The sequence below is a fragment of the Maylandia zebra genome, linkage group LG12 (assembly GCF_041146795.1).
Source record: "Maylandia zebra isolate NMK-2024a linkage group LG12, Mzebra_GT3a, whole genome shotgun sequence".
Classification (NCBI taxonomy): domain Eukaryota; kingdom Metazoa; phylum Chordata; class Actinopteri; order Cichliformes; family Cichlidae; genus Maylandia; species Maylandia zebra.
The window spans coordinates 10,382,704-10,407,932 of NC_135178.1; the positions used below are offsets into that span (position 1 = coordinate 10,382,704).

General features: G+C 38.5%; 1 protein-coding gene across 3 annotated transcripts in view; it reads right to left on the reverse strand.

The window, feature by feature from the left end:
* Positions 1-24,590, reverse strand: part of tncb (tenascin Cb) — a 114,236-nt gene extending 89,646 nt beyond the window's left edge. For 2 of the 3 annotated variants that reach the window (XM_076890681.1, XM_014409216.3), the window contains exon 1: positions 24,472-24,590. The gene's annotated coding sequence lies outside the window, so the exon portion shown is untranslated. The remainder of the gene's footprint in view (positions 1-24,471) is intronic. The other variant, XM_014409218.3, reaches the window with a different exon arrangement.
* Positions 24,591-25,229: the final 639 nt, after the last annotated feature.

A 25,229-nucleotide genomic window follows, 5' to 3' on the forward strand; every position in this document is an offset into this window, starting at 1 on the left:
CAGCTCAAATAGGTCATGTTTGCTGAGCTTCATCTGATATTCTCTCATATTTTCCTGTAGATGCATCAAATTAGTAGATTAGAGGACCAAAAGAGCTGAAACCAAAAATGTAAAAAGAAAAAAAATTAGTGACTTAATGTAAATGTAAATAATGTACGTGACCCACAAATTTGTGGTGCAGAACTTGAACACCCAGATTTGATTTGTGAAACTTAAGAACCATTAAAATAACCTGTAAATACACAATTTCAGTTGCAGAAGTAAGCAGGGCTGTAACTATGGTTACAGACAGTGTTGGTCAAGTTACTTGAAAAAAGTAATTAGTTCCTAATTACTGATTACTTCTCCAAGAAAGTAATCCCGTTACTCTACTGATTACTTATTTTCAAAAGTAAAAAAAGTTACTTTATTACTTAGTTACGTTTTAAAACCATGGTACACAACCTACATAATAAAGCAATCGATCTTTCAGCCCAATTCTATTTTTCTGCATAATCCATCATATAAAATTGAATCAAATGAAAAAGTCTCTTTTATTAGTTTTAATATTTTAACTTTAGCACATTGCATCAACCAAAAATTAAATTATATGAAACATTCTCTGACTTTTGCTTAACATTTAAACCTATTTTCTGCATATTCCTGCATATAAAATAATTTCTTGTGTTTACACTCAGTCTTTCAAAAAGATGCAAGTAAAACACAAAAAAATCAAAGACTCAGCAGCACCGAGTCCTGTTGCTCTTAAATTTTCACCTGTTTAGCAGGAGTGGGGCCGGTGGAGGTTTGCCCAGTGCAGCAGTGGACATGTCAGTGGTGGGATCCGGGGGTTTCTCTGTGAATTTCACATTCCCGTGGTAGCGTGCTCGGTGCTTGCTCAGATTTGAAGTTTCATTTTTCACTATAGAAAATTTTCTTGCCATGCAGAGTGTACAGCGGTGTACAGTTTTTACAGAATCAAACTCAAAGTACGGTCAGTACTTCCAAGCTTTAAATGCTGCATAGTCGTCCTCTCTTCCGCACTCCATGTTATCCGTCATTAATCTACACACATCTGTTGCTGCCATGGATGTCGCACACTCATACATCATTGTCATGACCAGTGATGGAAATAACGGCATTACAAGTAACAGTGTTACTAACGGCGTTACTTTTTTCAGTAACGAGTAATCTAACTAATTACTATTTCTATCGTTACAACGCCGTTACCATTACTAACAAGAAAATGCGGTGCGGTCGCGTTACTATTTTTCAACAAACAGATGGTTGAAGCTGACATCAGCTTACCGCACCTTATATCAGTTCCACGGAAGTAGCTGTCTACATAAGTAGTGTGGGCACTACAGCTTTAAAGCAGCTGAGCGTGGTCCTGCAGACGGCAATCACTTTCTGCCCGACAATCACTTTTTTGCACAACACCTGGAACTAAGGGAGCAAAACAATCGCATTGGTGCTGCTGTTTGACTGAGGAAGAATAAAGTAGTCGTGGTAAGCCATGACCACTTCAAGATGACAAAGCAAGAAGGTGATATATACCAGTTTTTAAATTGTATTGATAGGCCACGTAAAACCAGAGTCATGATAAACAATATATACGCGGTGTTTTTTCCTCAATAGTTTCGTCACGTTTACTGTCTAAGGACAGCACAGCAAGCACTCTCTGCTTATGACCACAAAAACAAAAAACAGCCCGTTTGTGTTGGTGGAAAAATGTACCATGTCGACCAATCAAAAAGTGATATGGCAACATGACATTTGGTTGTTTAGGAAGAGGGGGAAGTTTAGGCGAGAGAGAGAGAGAGAGAGTTTAGAGATGTGAGAGATTTGTGACGTTTAGCGTGTTTGGAATGTGTAGTTAATGTGTTGTCTTGTGTAGTTAGTGTGTAGTGTTGTGGATGGTTTGGTGTTGTGTGTGAGAACAATGAGGTGACTGCTGTCTCCAGGTAGAAAAGAGGATGAGTGATACACCTGCTGCTGTCAGACCTGCAGGTATCAGGCTGTGATGTTCTACTTTATAGTGGACAGAAATTATTTTTTTGGAGTGGCACAAATAATTTGTGTGGCATCTTATTGAATGCAGAACACCTGATTTGTTATGTAAATAGTTTGAAATTGTTATTTTAAAAAGGGATAAAAGGTAAACGGCTGCAAATAACTTTATTGTTTGCAAAACTTGTGCATAAGATTTTAAAATTGACAATTTATATTTGCATTTAAAGTTAGGAAATATGATTCATTAAACATGTTTGTGGTTGTTACAGTAAAAAATATAACTTTTTTCTACTCTGATTTTGTGTTGTTGTTTTTTTTGTTTGTTTGTTTTGTCTGATTTTAGATCAGTTGTGTTAATACAGTATGTCAAAATGAAAATATAACTGTAAATTCAGACACGCGAGGTTGTGCTGAAACGGATGATACCAAACAAGGCAAAGTCAATAGTTTTTAAAGGTGAAATGTAGAGCGAACATCAAAAGTAGTTTTAAATGGCCAATTATACCCTTGACCCCAGAGGGTTAAACGTTTTTTTTTTTTTTTAAAGTAATGCAATAGTTACTTTTCAAGTAATTGCTTTTAGAATCTTGTACTTCTTGTTCACAGATGATGTTTTAGTTTACATATTAAAACCTCCTGAATCATTTATGGAGCTTATGTTAGTGTTAAAGGAGTATGGGTCCTACTCGAGATATAAACTGAATGTACAAAAAACACAAGTTCTCAGTAGCTTCTATAGCCCCCGCCCAAACTTTGTGCAGCAAATACAAACTAGGCTGGGACAAAAAACTATCAAATATTTGGGCATTAACTTATCAATGGATATAACCAGTTTGGAAGAAATCAAATACTCCCCACTTAAAAAAAATATCATGGTAGATATTAGCAGATGGTCATTAACTCCTTATCTAAGAATCTCTTTTAGAGTGGACACCATAAAAATGAATATGCTCCCAAGGATATTGTACTTGTTCCAGTCTGTTTCTATAGAAAGCCCTGATAGATACTTTGCAGAATGGGATAGGATCCTCTCTAGATTTACTTCAGCTTCCCAAGGATAGAGGACTAGGCTCCCTTGCCTACATGACTATTATAGGGCAACCCAAATGAGAACTCTGGTGGGCTGGTGTAAACCTGGATATTGTTCAAGATGGAAGGAAGTGGAAATTTCCTTGGGAGGTAACTTCCCTGTCGGGCACTGATAGGAGATCCCTCAGCGTTGCGTCTCCTGGGAGACCCGGGCCACCCTTGGATAGTAAGCTCAATAAAGACAAAAGAGTGCTTAAAAAGTATCAATTAAAGCAGAGGGCTGGATTCCTTAGGTGGTTTGCATATGACCCGGAATTTTTGCCTAGTAAGACCGACTCAACATTTAAAACATGGGCTAATAAAGGTCTCACCACATACAGTACCTTTTTGAAAGATGGAAAAGTGATGCGTTTCCAGGACCTTAAGAATAAGTTTGGGTTGCAAAATCAAGACTTTTTTAGATATTTGCAACTGAGGGACTTCTTGAATAAAAAGCTAAAACATCCCCAGTTATCGATTGGAATGAAGAAATTATTTACATATTCGAGAATTTTGTATAATCTCGTTGTATTTGCTGGTTTGTTTGTTTTTGTTTTTGTTTTGTTTGTTTGTTTTCTTTTCTTTTCTCCACCCCCCACTGTGATTAAGTTGTATTGTTGTACATGTTGTATAAATAAGAAAACCAATAAAACATAAAGGGAAAAAAAAAGAATCTTGTACTTCAGTTACTAACTCAGTTACATTTTTGAAGAAGTAACTAGTAACTAACTTGCCCAACACTGGTCATGACACACTCTCACAAACAAAATCAAAGTTTAGTTTAATTTAGTAAAGTTTAATCCCTAACTTTACTGGTTACTTGAAAAAGTAATCGTATTACTGCCCATCTCTGGTAAGGGAGATTAGTAAGGTCAATTTTTTTTTATGTGTCGTATTTAAAATGCTTTAATAACCTTTAGAAAAGGCTACATACAAAAGACCAGGGCATAGAGTTCCAATAATAATCGGTCATTTTTAAAAGTGTGAAGAACTTTTTTAATTAGCTTCATTCTGTAGCAGGAGCAACTGTGCATATAGGTAATTATATAGAAATACAAGTGCTGTGTGTATACACAAATAAAGAACTACTGTGGACATCTAAGAAGAAGTCTGTGCATCAACTTTGAGGGAAATGACAGTATTTAATAATATATCCATCCTCTTGTCCAAATATGGTCAGTTGTTGCTCGATGAAGACAACCGAAGTGACAACACTTCATAACGTGGAATCCAGAAATTAGTGGGTGACATCACGGTGGTTATATCCATCTTTAATATACTGCGTGTGGTGCATGACTGCTTTAGATTCAGATAAACATCAGAAATACACAACAATTACTATTAAAACATTAATAGAGAAAGTCTTAAGAAGCTGAAAATACCAAATCCGCTGACAAAGTACAGTATATGTGTACATCTGATGTATGGTCTGTATTGCTGTATGCAGTGTTTATAAAAACTGTGTATAGTAGGGGTGCAACGATACTCGTATCGATATTGAACCGTTCGATACAGTGCTTTCGGTTCGGTACGCATATGTATCGAACAATACAAAATTTTTAATTTATTTTATCAACTTTTCTTCTGACAATGCTGTCTGTGTTGAGAGCTCAGTGGATCTGCGTTCGACTACTCCGCCTAGGCTGCACTGTCGAGTGCAGATCCACTGAGCTCAGCGCAAGCTAGCGAGACAGAAGCTAAGCTCGTTGCAACATGGCAAATTGAACCTCCCCCACCCTCATTCAGATGTGGCGTTTGGAACTATTTTAGTCTTCATGCCAAGTATGACCCTGAAGGTAAGCGCGTCATGGACAAAAGTAAAACAGTATGTTGGATGTGCCACGCAATGCTCAATTACATGGGTGGGTACTACTGCGTTAGCGCAGTTTGCTCGATAACGTGTTGACGCCGCCCAGCCCCACGCACAGGGCGATCCGCGGTAGCTCGTTAACGGAGATTTGCCGTGTTGTGCCGTTAACGTCATTTCAGATTAACGCTGACAGCACTAGTGGGAACACAATGAATATGACTGCACATTTACGCCGACATCATGCTAGTGTAAAGACAAGTGAAAGCAGACAAAAACAACAAGCACGCATGCTACAAACGTTACAGAGTCATTTAGACAGCCGTTAGCACATGATTCTCCTTATGGGGACCTGATATGTTTAATATGCTGCTGAGAATATAGCCCAGAAGAAGCGTATAGTATAGCTTTTATTTTGGAAAGAGCCATTTCTCTGTAATAAACTCTCTTTTCCAAAGATGAGTGATTCCTCAATCAGATATATATATTTTTTTTATCCCTTTGTTGTTTCAGCAACATTAAATTTAAAAAATGTACTTTTAAGTTAAAATATATATTTATAATTTTAATAAATGATAAATTAAAAAAGCATGAACATTTTTTGTATCGAAAAAATATCGAACCGTGACACCAAAGTATCGAACCAAACCGAACCGTGAATTTTGTGTATCGTTGCACACCTAGTGTATAGAGTATGTTAAATAAAAATAAAGAACATATGGACACACAACTGAAGAAAACCCCTCCTGGGTGCTTATTTGCACTATGCTGGCTTCGTCTTGAATTTTCCTTTTAACTTTTCTTGACAGCCAGTGAGCTGTGTATGCAATAAAACAGCAGACAGTAACCTTTGTTCCCAATCTGACCCTGAACCATTTCACTAACCCAGCTCAAAACTGGTATACCTCAAAATCCTCAGACTGTGCAGAAGTAAATCATATTCTACTGCCATGCTGGGAAAAGGCTGAGAGGGCAGTGAAATGAAGATCTGCACAGGTTTGGTCAAGGTCTGTGTGAGAATGAAGGAGATTCAGTTCAGCACTTGTACGTGGGATTTATGAGGCACACTGATGTGAATGTAAAACACTGAGGGCAGCCCCACAGCTTGTCTCGGCTTTCACTAGCACTCGTGTTTATTCAGAGCCAAAGCCCAGCTGCAGACACAGCTCCTTGACCCTCCTGACTCTTCTCACTTGCTATATCCAGAGGGTCCACATGGATCCACTACTGTATACATGAGGATAACTTGTGAGCCAAAACTCTCATAAAGTCACTTGTATTTCTACATGCATTTCTGACCTTTGCTAAGCTCTTTTGGATTAATGTGAAAACAAATACGTTCTTTGGATTTCTTCCGAAATGCTCCCCCTGAAATGTTCTGTATCAATCTGTCAATCACTATGACTACACCTTGCAGTAAAACTGTGGACATGGCTTGGAGACCAGAGATCTACAGCAGAGCTGTGTTTTCTATGAAAACAGTGGGGATTTGTTCAGTCCAACATATTTTTCAGAAGTTCAGTTTAGTAAACACAGTCTTCGATAGGCTTTGGAGACTTGCAGCATCATCTCACTGCACTGGGCCACAGTAACAGGAGAAAACCCTAACTTGAGCAAACTTCTTAACATCCATCAGGTCTCTGGTGACCCTAGCAGTCGGGTTTTAGTTAAATAAACCAACTTTTATAGATTTTTTACCTATTTGAATCAGAATCAGAATCAGAATACTTTATTGATCCCTGGGGGAAATTATTTTTTGTTACAGTGCTCCATTTTAAAACAACATTAAGACAAGACAGACAATACGCTAACTAAGAATAGTACAATATATACATATATATATACATACATACATACATACATAAGTCACTTATAAATAAATAAATTTGGAGCACCCAAATGGAAAAACTCTGGAAAGTTAACTTTTTCTGTTTTTATTTGGAATATGGCCAAAGCAACAGTTTGTCAGACCTGCTGGATGGTGAGTGAGGATAACAACACAGGGTTGAGATGTGAGTCAAATGCTCAACAGGCATGTTTTCATGAATAAAAAGCTTTTCCCTTTGGGTATTCCAAACAGGCAAAATGTTCTAGAAGAAGTGATGGATGATAACTAAATCCAAGCACTGCCCCTAACCCTAACTTTAACCTTAAATGGGTAGACAGTGCCTTGGTAGATGATGTAGATGTATCTCTGTGTGTGTACATGTTTGTGTGTGTATTCTGTGGTGACAGGTCTGCATATTCCTCTGAAATGTGGAAAAACATCACTGAGATCCCAGGAGGGTTGGGTATCACTGCAGTTTCCTATGGAGTGATTGACAAGCGCTGCAGCTTCTGTAATCTCATTGCATGGCTGAGTGGTGCGATCTGAGGAGTCAAACAGAATAAAGCCTCTGCTAGGATAGATGTGACTGAATGGAGGAGACCACTGGTTTCTTTGCTGTAATTTCCCCCTCTATTCTGTACAATTCTGTTACTCCCTGATGGATTGTGAGATATACAAAAGGGCTCAGTGTGTGAATGTCGAAGTGGAGAAAAAAATTTCACTGTATACAGTAGCACGATGTCAAACCCGAACAAAGAACACTTGAGCTCAAGACTGAAGAGACGGTGAAAAGACTTTCCACTCCACAATACACTCTCAGCTACTGGCTATTTCTTGTGCAGGGAGAGTGGATTTGTAGATTTTTGTCATTGGATTGAAATCCAATGACAAAAATTGTTGAATTTAGGGAACAGACATGATGATTAGTTGCATTTGAGGATTATGTAACTACCAGAGTTCTTACCCCAAGCAACCTGCAAATCTAAGTCTATGAGATAAAATCTAAGAGATAATCTGAGAGATAAAAAGACAAGCTGTGAAAACCAAACATGTTTCAAATAAATGCATTGGTCTCAGTATGAATATAAGGCAAGAGCAGAGACTTAAACCTTTACACATTACAAGATGACCTGAAAAAATATTTTGTTGTAAGTGTTGGTTCTTTCTCGTTGTTCTCAGCAGTGCTTCATTGACAAACAGTGCATATGTCCAAATCTGTGCATTATCCACTAATACAAACGCTCTAAGTACAAATCTGAGATTTAAACAATTAAAAACATCTTTAAAAACATATATAGCAGTAATAATAAAGATTATTATTATCAATAAGCAGTAGCATCATACAAAGTGTTTTCAGTAATGGAAACACTTTAGAAACTTGTTTTGTTTGTTTCAGTTTACTCAGTTAGACTTTCTCCTGCTTTTTAGTTTGCTTTCTTTTGCTTTCTTTTGTTTTTGTTTTAGTCGTGTAGGCTTTCGTCTTACAATATGTCACCACTTTCTCCATTTCCACCTCAAAGTAAACTTGTTTTTATATATAAAGGCGATTCAATGCTGTGATTATTAGAACACGTAAACCTAACATTAGCTGTTATATTAGCTTATAACCAGCTTTTATTGTTGTTTAGCCAGCCTTTTGTCAACTGTCATGGAGAACCAGGGGCCTGTTCTTCGTACCTCGCTAAGTAAGTTAGCTGGATTAGATTGTTGACGATTTTGCGTGATCCTGGATCGTTCGGTTCCCCGAAGCTCATCCGGGACTTGCTGTCATAGCAACAGAGCCGTAAGCGTAAACCTGCTCGGGAGCAGGTTTACTTTATGTAAACAGGATTAGATCGCGGCCACGCAGGTATGTCCGCTTCATTTATACGAAAGCAACAGCGATATTCCACCACTGTTTCACCATAAATAAATAACATCAATGTAACTAAAGATAATGCAGCACTTGATCCTTTTATTGATGTCACACAGATACATACAGGTCATTTCCTAAAAAAGGGAAATGTACTATTAACATTCTATTACATGTATGTGATTATTACAGATGTAATTCATATTTCAGAGTAGTAATTGTAAATTACTTCGTGTAATCAAGATGAGAGACCACGGCTATAAAAGCGAAGGTGGATTTGGGAAGCCTGTCGCAGCCATGTCCTGTCCGTATACGCGACCAACCCATTGCGGAAGGTGCAAGATTGATAAGGAGAGTCCTCAGAATTCAGCGTATATTGCGGGATAGACAGGATCCTTTAGCTCAGCGCGACAGTGTGCTCATTGAGAGATATCGATATTCCCGTGAGGGTATTATTTACTTAACCAACTTGTTGACGAGGGGGTGCAGGACCACCACCTGTCTTTTTTTCCTCTGCCCTTTTCTTGGTTGCTGTTATGAACAAACTAACAGAGTATTACAGGCCAGTATTACCTTGCCAAGAGACGAAAAGCAATCTAAGAGATAAATATTACCATTCTGTAGAATACTCCTGTATTCCACTTTTACTTGTTCCCATGTTCTTGTGGGTCCTGTTGTGGCTCTAATGTGAAAGGGGATATAATATAACATATTATAATATAATATAATGCCATATGATATTGGACAATATAGTGTCATATGATAGATCTACCCTACCGCCTACTGGTGTTGGCCAGAGGGGCCGATGGCGCGATATGGCAGCCTGGCTACAACCGTAGCTGCCTCCACCAGTGTGTGAATGTGGGGGTGAATGAATAGTGGTATCGTACAGCGCTTTGGGTGCCTTGGAAAGCGCTATATAAACCCAATCCATTATTATTATTATTATTATTAAATTACCTACGAGTTTGATTTGTCAGCAACTTTCTGCCAGCCCCTCTCTCCTTGCTTTTGCAGCCTTTGCAGTGTTCTCTTGCGTTTTCATTAAACTCTGAAACTCCTGAAATCCCTCACTCATGAGTTCTTGCTCTGCTGCCGGAAAATACCGAGCGCGCTCCTTCGACATTTTCGCCGACCAATCAGCGGGTTGCCGATCAATGTTTCTACTATCGATGCGTAGCCCCTTTTACGACACCCAGTGATGTCACATTACTGCGTCCAGCTGTACTAATCGTCAACAGCAGGTGTGTTCGGGGAACCGGATTAGCGAGCTCACAGTTAGCGCGATGGTTTGGTCTTGGATGTGTCATTTGATCTTGGATGTAGTAAGCGACGTACGAAGAACAGGCCCCAGCTCTTGTAGAAAACATATTCCCAGTTGTTCAGTTTCTTGGCATTGTTAGCACTTGTGCTACACTCAGCTGATTTCAATTCATGCACCGGAGATGGAAGCCAAGGGTAATGTCCACAGCGTGGACATGGACATTGTTTTTATTTTTATTGCATAAAAGGATGAAAGTGCGTTTTGGAGGGCAAGAAGCATCCAGGACAAAAACAACTGCAGTATGCTGCTTAACAACTTCAGGGACAGCATGTTAATGCTAAGCTAGCCATGAACCCAGAGTGATGTTAAAGTGGAGTGATTTCTGACAGCAGCCAGACCCTGAACTTCAACAGGTTACAAACTGATGAGCAGTCAGCCTTCGTTTCTACCTGTTCATGTTTCTACAGTAGAATCAGTTTTGTCAGAGCTTTGTGCTCTTAGCTTTGTGTTCATATCTTAACGCTAAGAGAAAAATCATATGTGTGTCCTCATTAGGATATTGATTTGTGTTGGTGTGTGACACTTTAGTCTATAGGTTTATACTGTTAAATAGCAATTATGTGACAGTGTGTTTCAGGTCATTTTATGGAGAAATTCACAAATAATGCACCGCATTACTTTTAAGAATATTGTTCTGTGTAATATGTGTAATAAATTACTTTAAGTAACAACCCCAACACTGATCACAACAAAGTGGGGGAAAACTAAACAGCATGTGTAATTATTGGATATGCTGCTAAATTCTTATCATTCCCATTCCTAAACCTGATAATAAGTAACTGTGAAAACATTGGACATATTAAGTACTTTAACAGTTTAATATTTACTACTACTACTACACTGCTTACTAAAGCATAACAAAACAGAAATATGGCTTATCTCTGAATGACAAAATGCTCTCACTTCCAGGGTAAGCCAGTAATGTTACTTTTGAAAAGGGCTTAAGTGCTTAACTAACCTTGACCTTGAACTGCAAATTTTCTATAAATTTCCTAAATCCAACTTTCATGATATCAGTTTTTATGCTATTTCCCCATATGTCCTATGTCATAGTTCCTTTGTGTCAAGTTTGAGTGTCTTTCCTGTCAATTCCTGTTTTATTTGATAGTGTGTATTTTTTGTCTTCTCTCGATACCCGATCACCCAGTGTACGTATAAATAGAAATAAATATAAATATTTAAAAAATTTTGCTTGGTTTTTGTTTACTCTGCCTGCCTCCTGAGTTTGCATTTGGGTCCCTAACCTGCAAAGTCTGATTTACTTTAATTTAATTTCCATCTAAGGTCATGAGTACCAACTTAAATGTTCTCACGACAATGATTCAAAGTCAAAACTGGTCATCAGAAATATGGCAAAACACATCTAAGTATATCTAATATGGCAAAACACATAATGCAGCTGGTAAATGTTACTCTTTGATTCTGAACTTTTGCACTGATTAACAGATCACATTAAAATGATGTCTTATGCATGCATTACAATATGCAAATGTATTCAGAGGACAAGGTGTTACTACATTCTCAGCCAGAAAGATCTCTGTTTTTAAAGCAGATTTCTATGTACATTGCATTCTCAGAAGACAAATATGCAAGACAGGCTGGAACTTAATACCTGACATGCTGTTGTTGGACTAATAAAACTAAATATGAAATATTCACATTCACTGTTTCCATTTAAATGGATTCGAGTTATAGTTTAGTTTGACATTTATGTAGGTGTACATTGGCTCGGCAAAATGCTTGGAATCATCGCAGAACATACCAAACACTGCAAAATGCACTCACAGGCTGTTTATTTGATTTCAGCTCGATAAACAGTCAGAGCAGCACCGAACACAATAATAGCTTTGGGGGTTCAATAGGTTTTTATAGCCATAAGTGAATCTAGTCAGGCAGTATATTACAGTCATGTGGCAGTCAGGGGAGACTTACTAAAGTATAAATGTGTCTGGAAATCAGAAGGGAGGTAGCAGGGCTAGCACTCAATCAATCTCCTCTTCTTATTGTGGTAAAGGAAAAGATGAGTAGGCATGTGAAAAAAAGAGGCAACAGAGAATGTAAGATGATATTTCAGTTTCTGGTGATTGCTATGATTCTTATAAATGCTTTCACTGTGAGGGGGGTTGTTTGAAGGCTGGGAATAGAGTGAGTCAGTTTTATAGCTGCTTTACACAGGACATTGAGGAGACGCCATATGATCCATCTGGTCTCGGAATGGCATGTCAGCACAGAGGACTGGTCTGTGAACAAAGGCCCTTCACTTAATTTTGAAGAGACCGTCAGTATGGCTACAGCTCACTGCTCACAGTAATTTGAAAGGAGATCCCGCTAACATGATATTTCTACATATTTGTACAAATTTTGCCCGAGATTATTTCTTGAAATATTATTCTTATGCATACACATATAAAACTGACAATACTCAGATCTTTATCTCATAATAACAATGGCTCAGATTACTCTGTGTGAGCAGTCTAATTGTAACCACTGACTTTAAGCCCAATATGTTCTCATGTTCCCAAGTCAGAGCATACTGACAGTTTGTCTGGATGAATATAGGTGGTTTTGTTACCACTTTAACTTAATTTCTCAGTGTGCCGAGTAGAATTTAACAGGAAATCATATGAAATAGATGTGAAGAGAACATGGGTAAGTGTTCTGCTCAATATTTAGAACACTTTGACCTATGTTCAAAAGTGTGGGGGGAGGGGATTGAATCTAAAAAACGATGTATAACAAACGTGATGCAAAATTAACAAAATAAACAGGAAATAAATAAACTACATAAACAAAGGAGACTGAAGAAAGTGATTCTACATACTAAAAATAAATAATATAGATCAGAAACAGACTGAGATATAGACTGAGATCAGAAACAAATCAGGAGTCCCCAAACACAGGATAAGCAAAACAGAAACTTAGAACCAGGTAAACGCACAAAAAATGAGACAAAAATCACAGACTGAAATATCACTCAAGACATAAGATACTCTATAGAATAAGAACAGGAGGACACTAAACCAGGAAACATGAGCATACATTAGACCTCACTGAAACCTAAATTCAAAAGCAAAAAAACCCAGACGCCATGACAGTTATAGCAAGACATTATCTGTATATATATCCCATTGGCAGGAAGAAACACTGGCATTCATTTGAGTGATGTATCTGGGGATTTTACGTCTAAACATCTATCAGGTCACCAATGACCAGTCATTTTTGAGTTTATTTAATAGAAAAAAAGAATACTCTACATATAAATATTGATTAGTGTATTATTAATTCTTCCAACAAATCTATGCATACTTATAAACTCAGAATGAATCCATTAAAATTACACAGGAGTGAGCATCAGTTAGTGCAAGCTGTCATGTTATCTCACCATCTTGAATCCAGTGGCCAATCGCCATTCTGCATCATTGCATTGTTTTTTTTTATGTTTCTAGAGATGAGGGTTAAGGCAGGGATGGGCAACTGATTTTCCCAAGGGCCCTCATGAAAAACTGGGACTTTTGTGTAGGGCCGCACCAATAACAGGCACAGTGAAAACACCAACATTTTATTAAATGTTTAATTTATTGAAATGTGCATGTTTTTGCAAAATGTCATTTTACTTGTAATTTAATTGCTTCCTCTGCACTTTTCAGTTATTTTCTTGTTCGCTGAGAGAAATGTTATCTGTTTTGACCTTGAACAAGTGCATTAAAATCAGGTTCAATGTCTAAGACGGAAATGCAAGATCTGGCTTCCATTCTGCATCTCAGAGCCGCTCAGGAACAACCGAAGGGTTAGATGTGGCCTGGGGGCTGTGCAATGGCCAGGTCTGGGTTACAGTGTAGTGCTTTCTGCATTTCTGTAAAAGTCACCAAACAGCACTGATATATAACCACTTTTTTTCATAGGCATATGGCTCATATAGCATATTGAGTTGAAAAGATCAAGATGCATGAGCGATTTGGTTGAAACTGAATTAAAAACTTTGTGCTGTGTTGGCAGTGACACTTAAATATTACTAGGTCTGATCTTGTGTGGCTATTGCTCTCTTCACAAGAACATGTCCCGGTTGCTTGCGACATACATTTGGATGCTGTATTGGGAAGTCATCCATTTCTGGAAAGGTTAGGATAAGTAGCTCTGATTTTTATTAGCACATTGGATACATGAATTAAGTACATGAAAAGGCAAAATTTTACTGTATTGCAGGACATGGAGATCTACTCATTTTTTGACTGCTTCCTTCAAAATGTTTTCCGATTCCTCATCACCTTTGCTTTTTCAAACAGTGGTTATATTGTGCAAGGAAATGATGATTAAGGAAAATCCCTACACACTATTACACACAGCCTATAAATGCTCTGAGTCTGAGGTTTGAAAACTCTGTGTGGTGGCTGCTGTAAATTACAACAGCAGCCTGATGTTGCCATGCAGGTATGTAGAGACACAGACTTTATCACCCCAAAGATTTTAACATGTGGCTGACCTTGTCTGTGCTAAAGAGCAAAACTGGATTCTAACAGCACCTCTGCACACATCTGACATCAGAAGATTTAATGTCAGATTTACATTTGGACGTTCTGAGGAAATGAGTCATGCATTTGCAGAACAGACACATCTGATTGTAGTCTGATGAGACCACAGTATTATCTTGATGAAAGCCAGATTTGAGCTCACTTACGGAGTTTGGTTAATGCTTCAATTCACAGACACTGAAACTATGTCTGAATCCAGTAGTGTAAAGAGTGTAAATCTTGTTATATGACCTGACCTGTGACACCAATTTTTTTAATTGGTGTGGCAGCCTCAGAGGATAATGACCTCATCAATGCACTTGGCAAGCACCTGGGAGCCAAACTAAGGACTAAGGCAAAATCCTATTTGGCCTTTGGAATGTACGTGCTGATTACATCTTGGAGAGCAGCACTTCCAACTGCTACTGATGCCAATAAAACAGTGGGTGGAAAGACACTGAGCAGCAGGCATACAGGTCGCCCTCACACACTGGGCCACTGGCATGGCAGCTTACCGTGTGACCTTCTATACATCACCACTTGGCCATTAACCAGGTAAAAGGATGGGATAAGGGCAATAGTGCACACCAGACCTAAGCGCACTATGTAAACGCATTTATCCCAGGATGCATGGAGTGTGGACATGCTTAAATCTGCTCTGCTGGCAGTTCGGTGGTGGTGGTGATGTAAAGTGGCACACTTCACAGCCACACTCAAATATTGCTCAGGCTCACCGCTGTCTAATAAATCAACAGAAAACATCCCACATTGCTAGGGTGTTAGCTCTGAGAGTGATCCTCTGGCATGGTGTCTGGAACATGCCTTTGCATTTTTGCAGGAAACTAGCAGCAGAACAGTAAACATATCTGCTGGTAAGTGTGCAGCCCAGCGGCCTGGCAGAGTAATAGGAGATCCATTATAGAGAGATGGCAGTCTGAATAATGCAGGCGTTTGTTCTGTCTGAATGAAAAGGAGCTGGCATTGGGCTAGCTCTGCTGGCAGATGATCCAGTAGCACAGATCCGCCTTCTCTCAGAGAGGAGAGGGGGCGAAAAAATACAAGCCTCAAGCAGTGTCTGCCCTCACACCAGACCTGAAGGTAAACTGCAAAATCACACATTCCTGCAGCCCTCAAGTCACAAAGTTTGCAGCTGATAAATGAAGAAAACTCCTCCAAAGGCATAATTGACCTCAGAGGAGTTTGCACCGTTGTGTAGCTACCTGTTACGATCTGACACCAGCTCCCCTGGAGAGCTTGTGCCCATGGAAACGGGAGCCTGAGAAAAGCGCCGTGCAAGGTGCTTTTTTATACCCTTTTGCTCCCATTAATTGGTTGCCAACACCACTTGACTGTAGCAAGTTGAAGCCTCCCCCACTTGGCAGGTTTTTCGCTCTGTCCAGAGAAAAGCTGGGGCCAGATGAGCAGAGGGCTTTTTTGGGGGGGGTTTGTTTTTTGCCAGGTCTCAGTGCCAAAATCACCAGGGAGCCGGATCATTTGCATTGATAAGACAGGCGCTGTGTGTCACACAAGTCTGGGCTAAGCCTGGGTCCACTCTTTTTTGGATGAAAGCTCTGTTTCAGGCATCACGTACAGAAGGAAATTATTTCATCCGTTAGTCTCCACTGGTGACAAGGTGGGGGGAGATCATCAGCTCCCTCCTAACTAGGTCACTGTGTTATTCAAGTCCAGCAGGAGACTGGAAGCAAGAGAAGGCTGAATACTGAAACTCCCCCTCACCCGCCGCTGGAGATCTTGTTTAAAGATGCCACAGAAAACGAAGAGGGAAAATAGAACAAGCCTCATTTCATTTCTAGAACAAAAAAGTGTAACACAGATATTCTATTTCATGCACTTTCCTATTTCAATAGAGTACAATTTATCCACTGGCTTCCCTGAGCCATTACAGCTATGGGGAATAGTAAAATAACCACTAGTAACTGATAAAGAATTCAGGCTTTTTATAACTTTATGAGCTTAGTATTCCTTTGGCGTGCTGTTGTCAAGTTGAGGATCATTTTACACAAATCTACCCGACCGCTGCCACTGTCAAGAGCCTCATCTGGAGATACGAGCCAAAAGCCAAGTCATTAGTTTTAGTGGTCGTCATCATGTCAGTCAAGAAACTTCCATCTCAGACAGTTGTGACAAAAAATACACTTCTTCAGAAACAGCCGCCTCAACTTTGGACAACCTTAGTGAGCGGCTGCTGCTTGAGGTGTCAGTGGCTCTGAAAAGAAGCACACTGAATTGCCTCTAATAAGGTCTCTCTCAAGTTAAACGCTGGGACTCTCAATGACTTCTGCACCGATCATCTTACACCACAATGGCTTGAGGTTAAAATGAGAGACTCCAGCAGAAAAAGAGAGCACCTGCAGAACCATTAAACTTTTAGAAGGCTTGTGGTAAGAAGTGCAGAGGCAGGGGAATGAAAGGATGATGTTACTTCTGTATAGGCCTTTTGCAGTTAATATATGATGTGCTGTTATCACTGAAGCAATTTCCATGTGACATTCAATGGGATAGAGTTAATATTTCTGGGTTTTGACCCAGAATTCTAATTGTCCATATGAAATATTTGCACTGATGAAGTATATGTATAAATCACTTTACTACTCAGATCAGTTAGCTTTCCAGCCAAATAAAGAATCTGCAGAAACAAACTGAACTGAATTCATGTTTCTACCCAGTGTCTTTATATTAGGGATTGATTCATCAAGAAAAACAGATGGCGGCACTAATTGGTGCTAGAGTGGTGCTCAGTCAGGTGCAATCAAACCACAGCAGGAAAAGGGGACGCAATGATATAAATGAAGTGCCACTCAAACCTGAAATGTTAAAAAAAAGAGAGAACAGAATATGAGAGATGCAGAAAACATGATGGAAATATGACTTTCTCTTTTCTCCTATGTCGCTTTGAAGGTTATAGTTTCCCAATCATTCCATTTTCATGACTTTTTCCCTTTACCAGTACCAGATTTTTTTAATTGCATATTTAAAATTTCTGCTAATGGTTTATGGGCAAATCAAAAATGTCAGTTTTTTTGTTAATATTTGAAATATTTGAATTTGTATGGAGTTTATATTTTTCACAAAAATTAGAAATTCCAATATTCCATATTTTTAAGAGTTACTGTGTTACTATGTGTACAGCAACAACAACAGCATTGTGTAGAAGCAGTTTTTAAAAGCCTTTGGAGCACAATAACCTGTCACCTGTTTGGCATTGTATGTTTTAGCACTACAAAAGGTTTTAAGGACAGCCTACCTTCTTTTTGTTCCACGATACAAGGAGAAATACTGTACTTCATTATCTGCAGAGTAGACATGAAAGTAGAAATCTGAAACCAGGGAGTGACACCTCCTGTACTCCACATTTATTTATCCACTCCTGGATTCCATAATAAATGCATCTACATTTTACTATTTACTAGTCAATAAATAAATGAAATGATGCGTGCACAAGAGGAAAGCTAGGCTCACTGTAGGTCCAGTCTGATCAGTAATGGCATCCTAAGTAAACTGAATAAAAATCTGTAAGAATACATTGTAAAGTACCAGGAAGTGCACGGAATTTCCTGTCTTCATTTTTTATGGATATTTTTTTAAATACAAAATTTACAGTGACTAATATTAGAATAGAATAGAATAGACTTTTCTTAGCCCATGAATTAGGAATTTGGGTGTTACACAGCTCTTATAGCAAGGGGAATATGAAATATAAAAGGAAGACACAAAGTAATCCTATACATAACCAACTAAAGTTCATATATACAGGTAACAATGTATGGAAATATGTATAAAAACTGTACGGAGATATGTAATAAAGTGTACAGAGTGTTAAAATATTGATTCATGTTATTACATTTTTGAAAGGTAGCTTTATTACAAACATTATTGCTTCAGATGTATGACTTTATAATAACTCTTTTATTCCATAATCGCTACTTTGGATCTGATTTACAAGTGGACTATGATAGTCTATGTAACATTCTTTCTTTGTGGAGTTTGCGTGTTCTCCCCGTATTTGCGTGGGTTCTCTCTGGGTGCTCCGGCTTCCTCCCGCAGTCCAAAGACATGCAGTTAGTGGGGATAGGTTTCTATGTTTTAGCCCTGCAACAGACTGGTGACCTGTCCAAGATGTAACCAGGGTCTCTCTAACTAGAGAATGGATGGATGCGTATTATATTATAGTTTAAGGCTAAAACTATTAAACTAATAGTAAAAAAGTACAACAGTTGAGTTTATGAAATGTGTTTTGTAGGCCAGCAGTTATCCTTGCATTATCTAAATGCCAGAATTAGTTGTCATAAATTATTGTTGACTAATGTGTCTCTTTTTTGTGTTATAGGGACTAAAAATAGTAAATGGAATGGAAGTTATGCTTTTCTACAATAACTGCCCACTTAAAACACTTCATCTTCATCTTCAAGATAATTGATCAGGGTGATCAATGGGAGTCTGGTACCTTAGGTACTAGAGCCAACAATACAAAATAATCAACACTAAACACAAAACAATAGCTAATATGTTACTGTCTATGCGCAACACCAAACAGTGCCAACATATATAATACTAATGCTTGATGACATTATTAGGGAAGGTTAGAATACTGTGGAACCAGGTATGTTGCAGGACCCTGAACATATATGAGAGCTGTAACTTTTTGCACAGTTGCTTTTTTGCTAACATGCACATCTCAATCAAAGCACACATGTTGCAGATGAGATTGTAGGTCTGTTAGGTAGTTAGAATCTGGCTACTACTATAGAATTACACTAAATTCCCAAAGACCTCTCTACAGATTACATACTATTGAGCTGCATGGCTCTTCAGTCTATTGGGTGGATTGAATTGATGGAAAGCAGAGCTCTAAGAAGTTTTGTTCTATTTTTAACAGAATCATTCAAAGAACAATATTTGCTAATGCTTTGTTGCCTCCACAGCCAACATTGCCTCCCCCAAGGCTGCCCACCCCCAAAAGGGGACCCCAGCCTAGAGGCATGCAAAGGTAATGTGGGGGAAATTCTCCAATCAAATAAGCCATGAGGGACTCGCTGCTGAAGAGCGAGGGCTTCCTCTGCCTGCAGCGCTCTCCCTGGCTTTGTTCTTGTCGTTATCTTTGGTGGCAGATAATCCTGAATGTGCTGTGTGGATCACAGCTGCTTCACCAGGAATCAACCAGCGGCTCATCATGCATGTTAAACTCATTACATATTCAAAAGGAACTAAATCTCCTGAATATCTGCCTGCCGGAAGGGCATTGTGCATGTGTATTTACAGCCATGTGTGTGTGTGTGTGTGTGTGTGTGTGTGTGTGTGTGTGTGTGTGTGTGTGTGTGTGTGTGTGTGTGTGTGTGTATATCAGCTATGGAGCTCCATCCTTGAACAGGCTTTGCTAATGGCATTTTTCATCCCCCATTTAACCTTCCTCTTTCATCCTTCCTCTTGTGCACTCAAAAGATTTTGAAAACACTTTGATGACAAACTTCACTTAGTGCATTCTTTGGTGATGACCCAAAAGCAAATAACTGTTGAAACACACCTAAATATACATCAAGGCACTCAGATGAGGTGGCTGTGTTACACAAGGTCAAGGTTGTAACCACCATGTGTCTCTAAGGGACATGACCTTCTCCCAGTTTAAACAGGTTAGAGGAGACAATTGATCCTACAAGGGTCAAAGGTCAAACGGACCTACCTCTGGAGGTACACATCACGTCATTTTTAAAATCTCTGGATGCAAGTTTTGATGTCCAGCAAAAATCAAAAATTATTTCACAGTACAGTTAAGTATGTTTTCACAGTATTTCTGGTTTAACTTTGCAAGTTGGATGGACAACATTGGATAAACTCTCTAGAAACACCCCGAGAAACAATATCCACAGTGTCTATTGTTTTTGACATTAAGTTTCACTTCACTATAGAGAAAGTCTTTATATATTATAATTTCTATTTCCAAAACTGGCTGAAAACCCAAGAGCAGCACAAATAAGACTACAGTAGCCCACAGACTGCGTATTTCACATTTTGTTACCTGGTGACATTAAACAACTCCACCATATAGGCAACAGCCTGCAAAGCTGTGCATAGGCTCTGAGCAGGAGCATTGCACAATAAAACCAATCCATTAAACAGTGTTGCTGGAGGCCAAAACAGAGACTAAACACAGTTAGTAGTATTTCACATTTGGGTCTAGATGGGATAATAATTACATTGCTTTATTAGGGATGAAATTTTAAGAAAAAGCCAAAAAAAGAACTAAAGGAAATGTTTAGTTATTGATTTTTGAATATATTCATTGAGAAACTGCTTTTAATGCAATTTTATTTTTTTTTACATTACATTTTATCTACAATCATAATTGTATTTACATTTATAGCTGACAAATAACTACGTAAAATAATGCTGAAAAATGTATTGAAACAGCATACACTTAGTCTGACCAGAATTCAAAACAAGCTTATGTTTGAACTCAATTAACAAAGACTGCAAAATCCAGAACTTAATAGGATAGGGTGTATACGCGTTCAGTATCCCATCTAATTAAGCTATATCCCAGCTAGACGGTTATTTGGATTTCTCATAAGAAGGATTAAAGCTAATGTGGACTTTCTGTAACAACAAAATGATAATGACTTGAGCAAAATCTTAAATGCAGGAGGCGACTGTTCTGAACAATAATATTGCCATAAAAGTAAAGCTCTATTGGATTAAATAGCTGCTGCCAATATAGACTAAATTTGTTCCACAAAGACAATTGCTGCAGAATACGACCATCAATGAGAGGGATTCTCTGTTTACTATACGAGTTGATCAGTTTACCTATAACTTATATTCTTGTACCAATCACATCATATTCTAGGATCTGCATGAAGGGAATTAAACAGCACATCGATCTACTGCAGACATGTGCTCAGTAATGTAGCTAAATTAGTCCTGTTGATAATGCGCTTGTTTGCATGTGTGGCTCAGTTAGTGGCCGCTGATCTATCTACAAGTCCTTACCTCCATATTCACCCACTAATCCTGTTCCCAGACAGGCTGATGCCAGATCATCAGTGACTTCAGGCTGGAGGGACCCGTGTCTCCACAAACACGGCTGTTAGACACCCCCTATAACAGTATTTACCAAGTATATGGATGGTGCAGTGAACTGCTCCACACATACCATACTCACAAGCCCAGTTATGTAGGTTCATCTATTATATATAACACTGCTCTTTCAAGAATTTTGCACTGTTTGAAAAATTCTTTGCATTTTTTAAATAGAACAACAGAAACAAAGAAGCCACGAATCCCCAGTCAAAAAAGGCTAAACATGTATTATAAATGTGTTTATTGATTAATACAACCCATCTCGAGTGCCACTAAGTCATTTATTTTCAGCATTTTGTTGCATGAACGCTCAGTCATGCAGATAATTATGAGGCTACAGCTGCTGGTACAAAAGCCCTCTAGCTGGGATTCTCCCACAAACAGACAATAATTTTGGACTTTTACTGTACAAAAATGGATAGCAAAAGTCAATTTTTGTCTCTCCAATAATACATTAGAGCTGATTACTGGGCCTCAACATAACTTCTGAAAACACTGCCTTTAGATAAATAAAATCAACTTTCTAGGGTAGCAATAATCCTTTCTGTCATCGTTGTATTTTTACTCAGTTGTATATAGTATTTGTATTTGTATTCTATTTTTATCTTATTGTATATTTATTTTATTTTATTCTACTGTATATAGTATTTTATTTTATTCTATTCTGTACAGTTGTGTACTGTATTTATTCTTATTGTATTCTAATTTTTGCCTCATAACTTTTGCACTGTCCACTTCCTGCTGTGACAAAACAAATTTCCCACGTGTGGGACTAATAAAGGTTATCTTATCTTATCTTATCTTATCTTATCTTATCTTATCTTAACTTGTCCTTCTTGACAGCCAAAAATGTAAATTTATGTTCCCATTTATGTTCCGATTTGTAGTGTTTCTTCTACATCTTAAGATGCAAGGTAGGTGCAAAGTACATTTTTTTATGTTTATTTAATAATATAATCTGTTCAGAGGTTAGCACTATCATTTCACAGGGAAAAAAACATCCTTCTTCTGCAATCCAGTGAAATATGTTAGGCTGACTGGCCAGGTAGATCTAGTCTTGAGTGGTCAGTAAGACAGTACTTAATAAAAATATTTCATAGAGATAATTGATGCCCACTTTTGATTCTTTTTTTAACCTTTTAACATCCCCAAGATCATTGATGATCCATCTGGAAACAGGTATAGGGTTTCTGTTAAGTCAGAAAAACTGTCATTCCAAATTGTTTCAGACATGATTTGAAACATGATATGGTTTTTGAAGTTTTTTCAGTTTGGACTATTTAGTTTGTGACTAAAGCTAAACCCAACTCTTACCTCAGATAATTCTCAGGTGACCTAGCAGCAGTACAAAGGTTTAAAAGGTTTGATTTTGTACCAACACATTCAGTTACAAAATGTTTTGCCTATTTAATTACCTTTGTGGAGTGCTGGTCTCTTTAAAGTCCAAATCACAAGGCTACAAAAAGCACCGCTTTTCAAGTTTACAAATCCAGGGATTGTCCCCATTGATGATTCATTGTAATGTTAACAAGTTAATGAGGTACTAGACTTCTTTGAAAGTTTACATCACTAATAAGGCCTTTCAGTGTCTTTACCATCAAGATACATATATAAATATATATGCACATACATATTAATGTACCTTCTTTAAATATGAAATGCTCAAATGTAAGCTGACACATTCAAAGATCCAACCATGCAGGTTTACTGCCAATAAACCCAGGCTACGATCAGGAGGTGTTGCCCAGACATCTATACCTCAGTCCCAGAAAGATGACTAAATATGTCAAAATGGACAAAGCATCTATGACCCAGGATCAATTTCACCTCCTGACATTTTTGTTTTTTACAGGAGCTTATTGGCTGCTGTGAGATAAACAATGGCAATTTCTTGGCTGGAACGGGAGAGTGTGTGAGCAGAATAAAATTATGCCTCGAACACAAGGGCAAAAGAGCAAATCGTTGGAAAGAGAAAAACATATACAGTACTAGCTGCAAAATAAGTCAGTGCAATTTCTGGCAGGGCTTACTAAAATTGCCCTGATCATAAAATATATGCAAAGGAGCAGAGATCAGAACTGCTGCATGTTTATTTTTCATGAAATGTGGAGTTCTGGAAATAGGTTAGATTACTGTGATAATGCTTCTTTTATTTACAGGACGCATATGGACTGGGATTCACCATCACCCCAGTGCATGCTCAGAATTTCTATCAGATACTGCTGTCAGACACCCCCACTAGCACCAACACCATCTCCACCTCCCCATCCTCAATTCAGCATAAACCTGTCTCAGCAGATCATCCTCCTCCACACTTGCCATGATATCCTAGTCTTATCATCATCATCCATTGTCTGAGAAGCACACGGGGAAATCAATGTCTGATCATGAGAAATGCACAGAATAAGGCAATCTGGGCTGTATATGATCTATAGGGGCAAAATATAATATATGTCTGCAGAGCTCAGGTCATAGAGAAGAGAGCCTGTCCACAGAGCCTTTGATTACACTACAAAGTCTTTAAAAATGCACTTGGGTCAATGGAACCCAAACTTGGATCGATAGCGCTTTTGAATCAACAGCTTTGTGGGTTTGTGTTGTCAGCTTGATTAGATTCAGGAGGAAAGTGGGTTGATGAGTAAACACGACAGCATCAATATTACATGAGACTGAAGATCCAACGATTTCTTTCTTTAATGTCTGTAAGAGATCTGGGTCGAATCCCCTTAATGCCCTGACATAAATACATCGTGTTTTTCTCATGGATTAAGCTTAAAAACTGAACATAGAATATAGAAAAGTGTAAGAAGCAAGAAAAAGTAGGGAAAAAATTATCCAGTGCAAAGTCACATGTTCACACAACAGTCTAATTTTACCACATGAATCATTAATGTTATATAAACAAAGGAGAGAAAAAAACCACAATTCTTAAGGAAAAGAGGCTACATCCTCTGGATGATAAATCAAAAACAAGAAGAAGAAGTGGAAAGATTCTACCTTGGTCATATGTAGCCAGGGCACTGTCAGTGCTGTAGCTGCAGGGTGCTTGTGTTTCCCCAGTGAACTGAAACAGATGTCAGCCGAGACACCTGCTCTGGCTCAACCTCCTCCTCCACTGCCTGTCGGGCCCAGCGTTGGGGTTGCCGCCCTGCCCCAAAATACACCCAGCACTTAGCCCCCTGGCATGCTATTGTCTTAAGCGCAGCCATGGATTCATGAACTCATTAAGACATGCTTGCGCATTTCTCATCTGTTGCATGAGATGTGAAAGATGTAAACTAATGGGAATGATAGCTGTTAATTTATAAACAAAAGGAGGTGTCGTTAGCATCATCATCAGTGCAGAAATATGACTGTGATTGCTTTCACAAAAATACACAAATTAGTGATAAGCATGGTTAAAAAAATTCTAAGGAGCTTAGAGTGTTTTACTGACAGAGGGTGGGGGTGTGCGCATGTGGTGGTGACTGGCCATCTGTTTGAGGACATTTCATGGTGTGATTGCATCAACACTCATATGATTGACTGACAGTTGAGTAATCCAATCTCTCCAATTCTCTCCGAGTGAGAGTGTGGAAAGAGTCTGCAAGGCACAGGGCAAGAGTTCTCGAAAGAACATCTAATCATGCGGTATAAAAAAATAAATATATAAACACATATATATATGCATATATTAAAAAATGTTGTGTAACTTGGCAGTGTCGGGTGAGTCCTTAGGTCATAGGTTGCTGCTTTAATCAGGCCCTGCTCAGCAA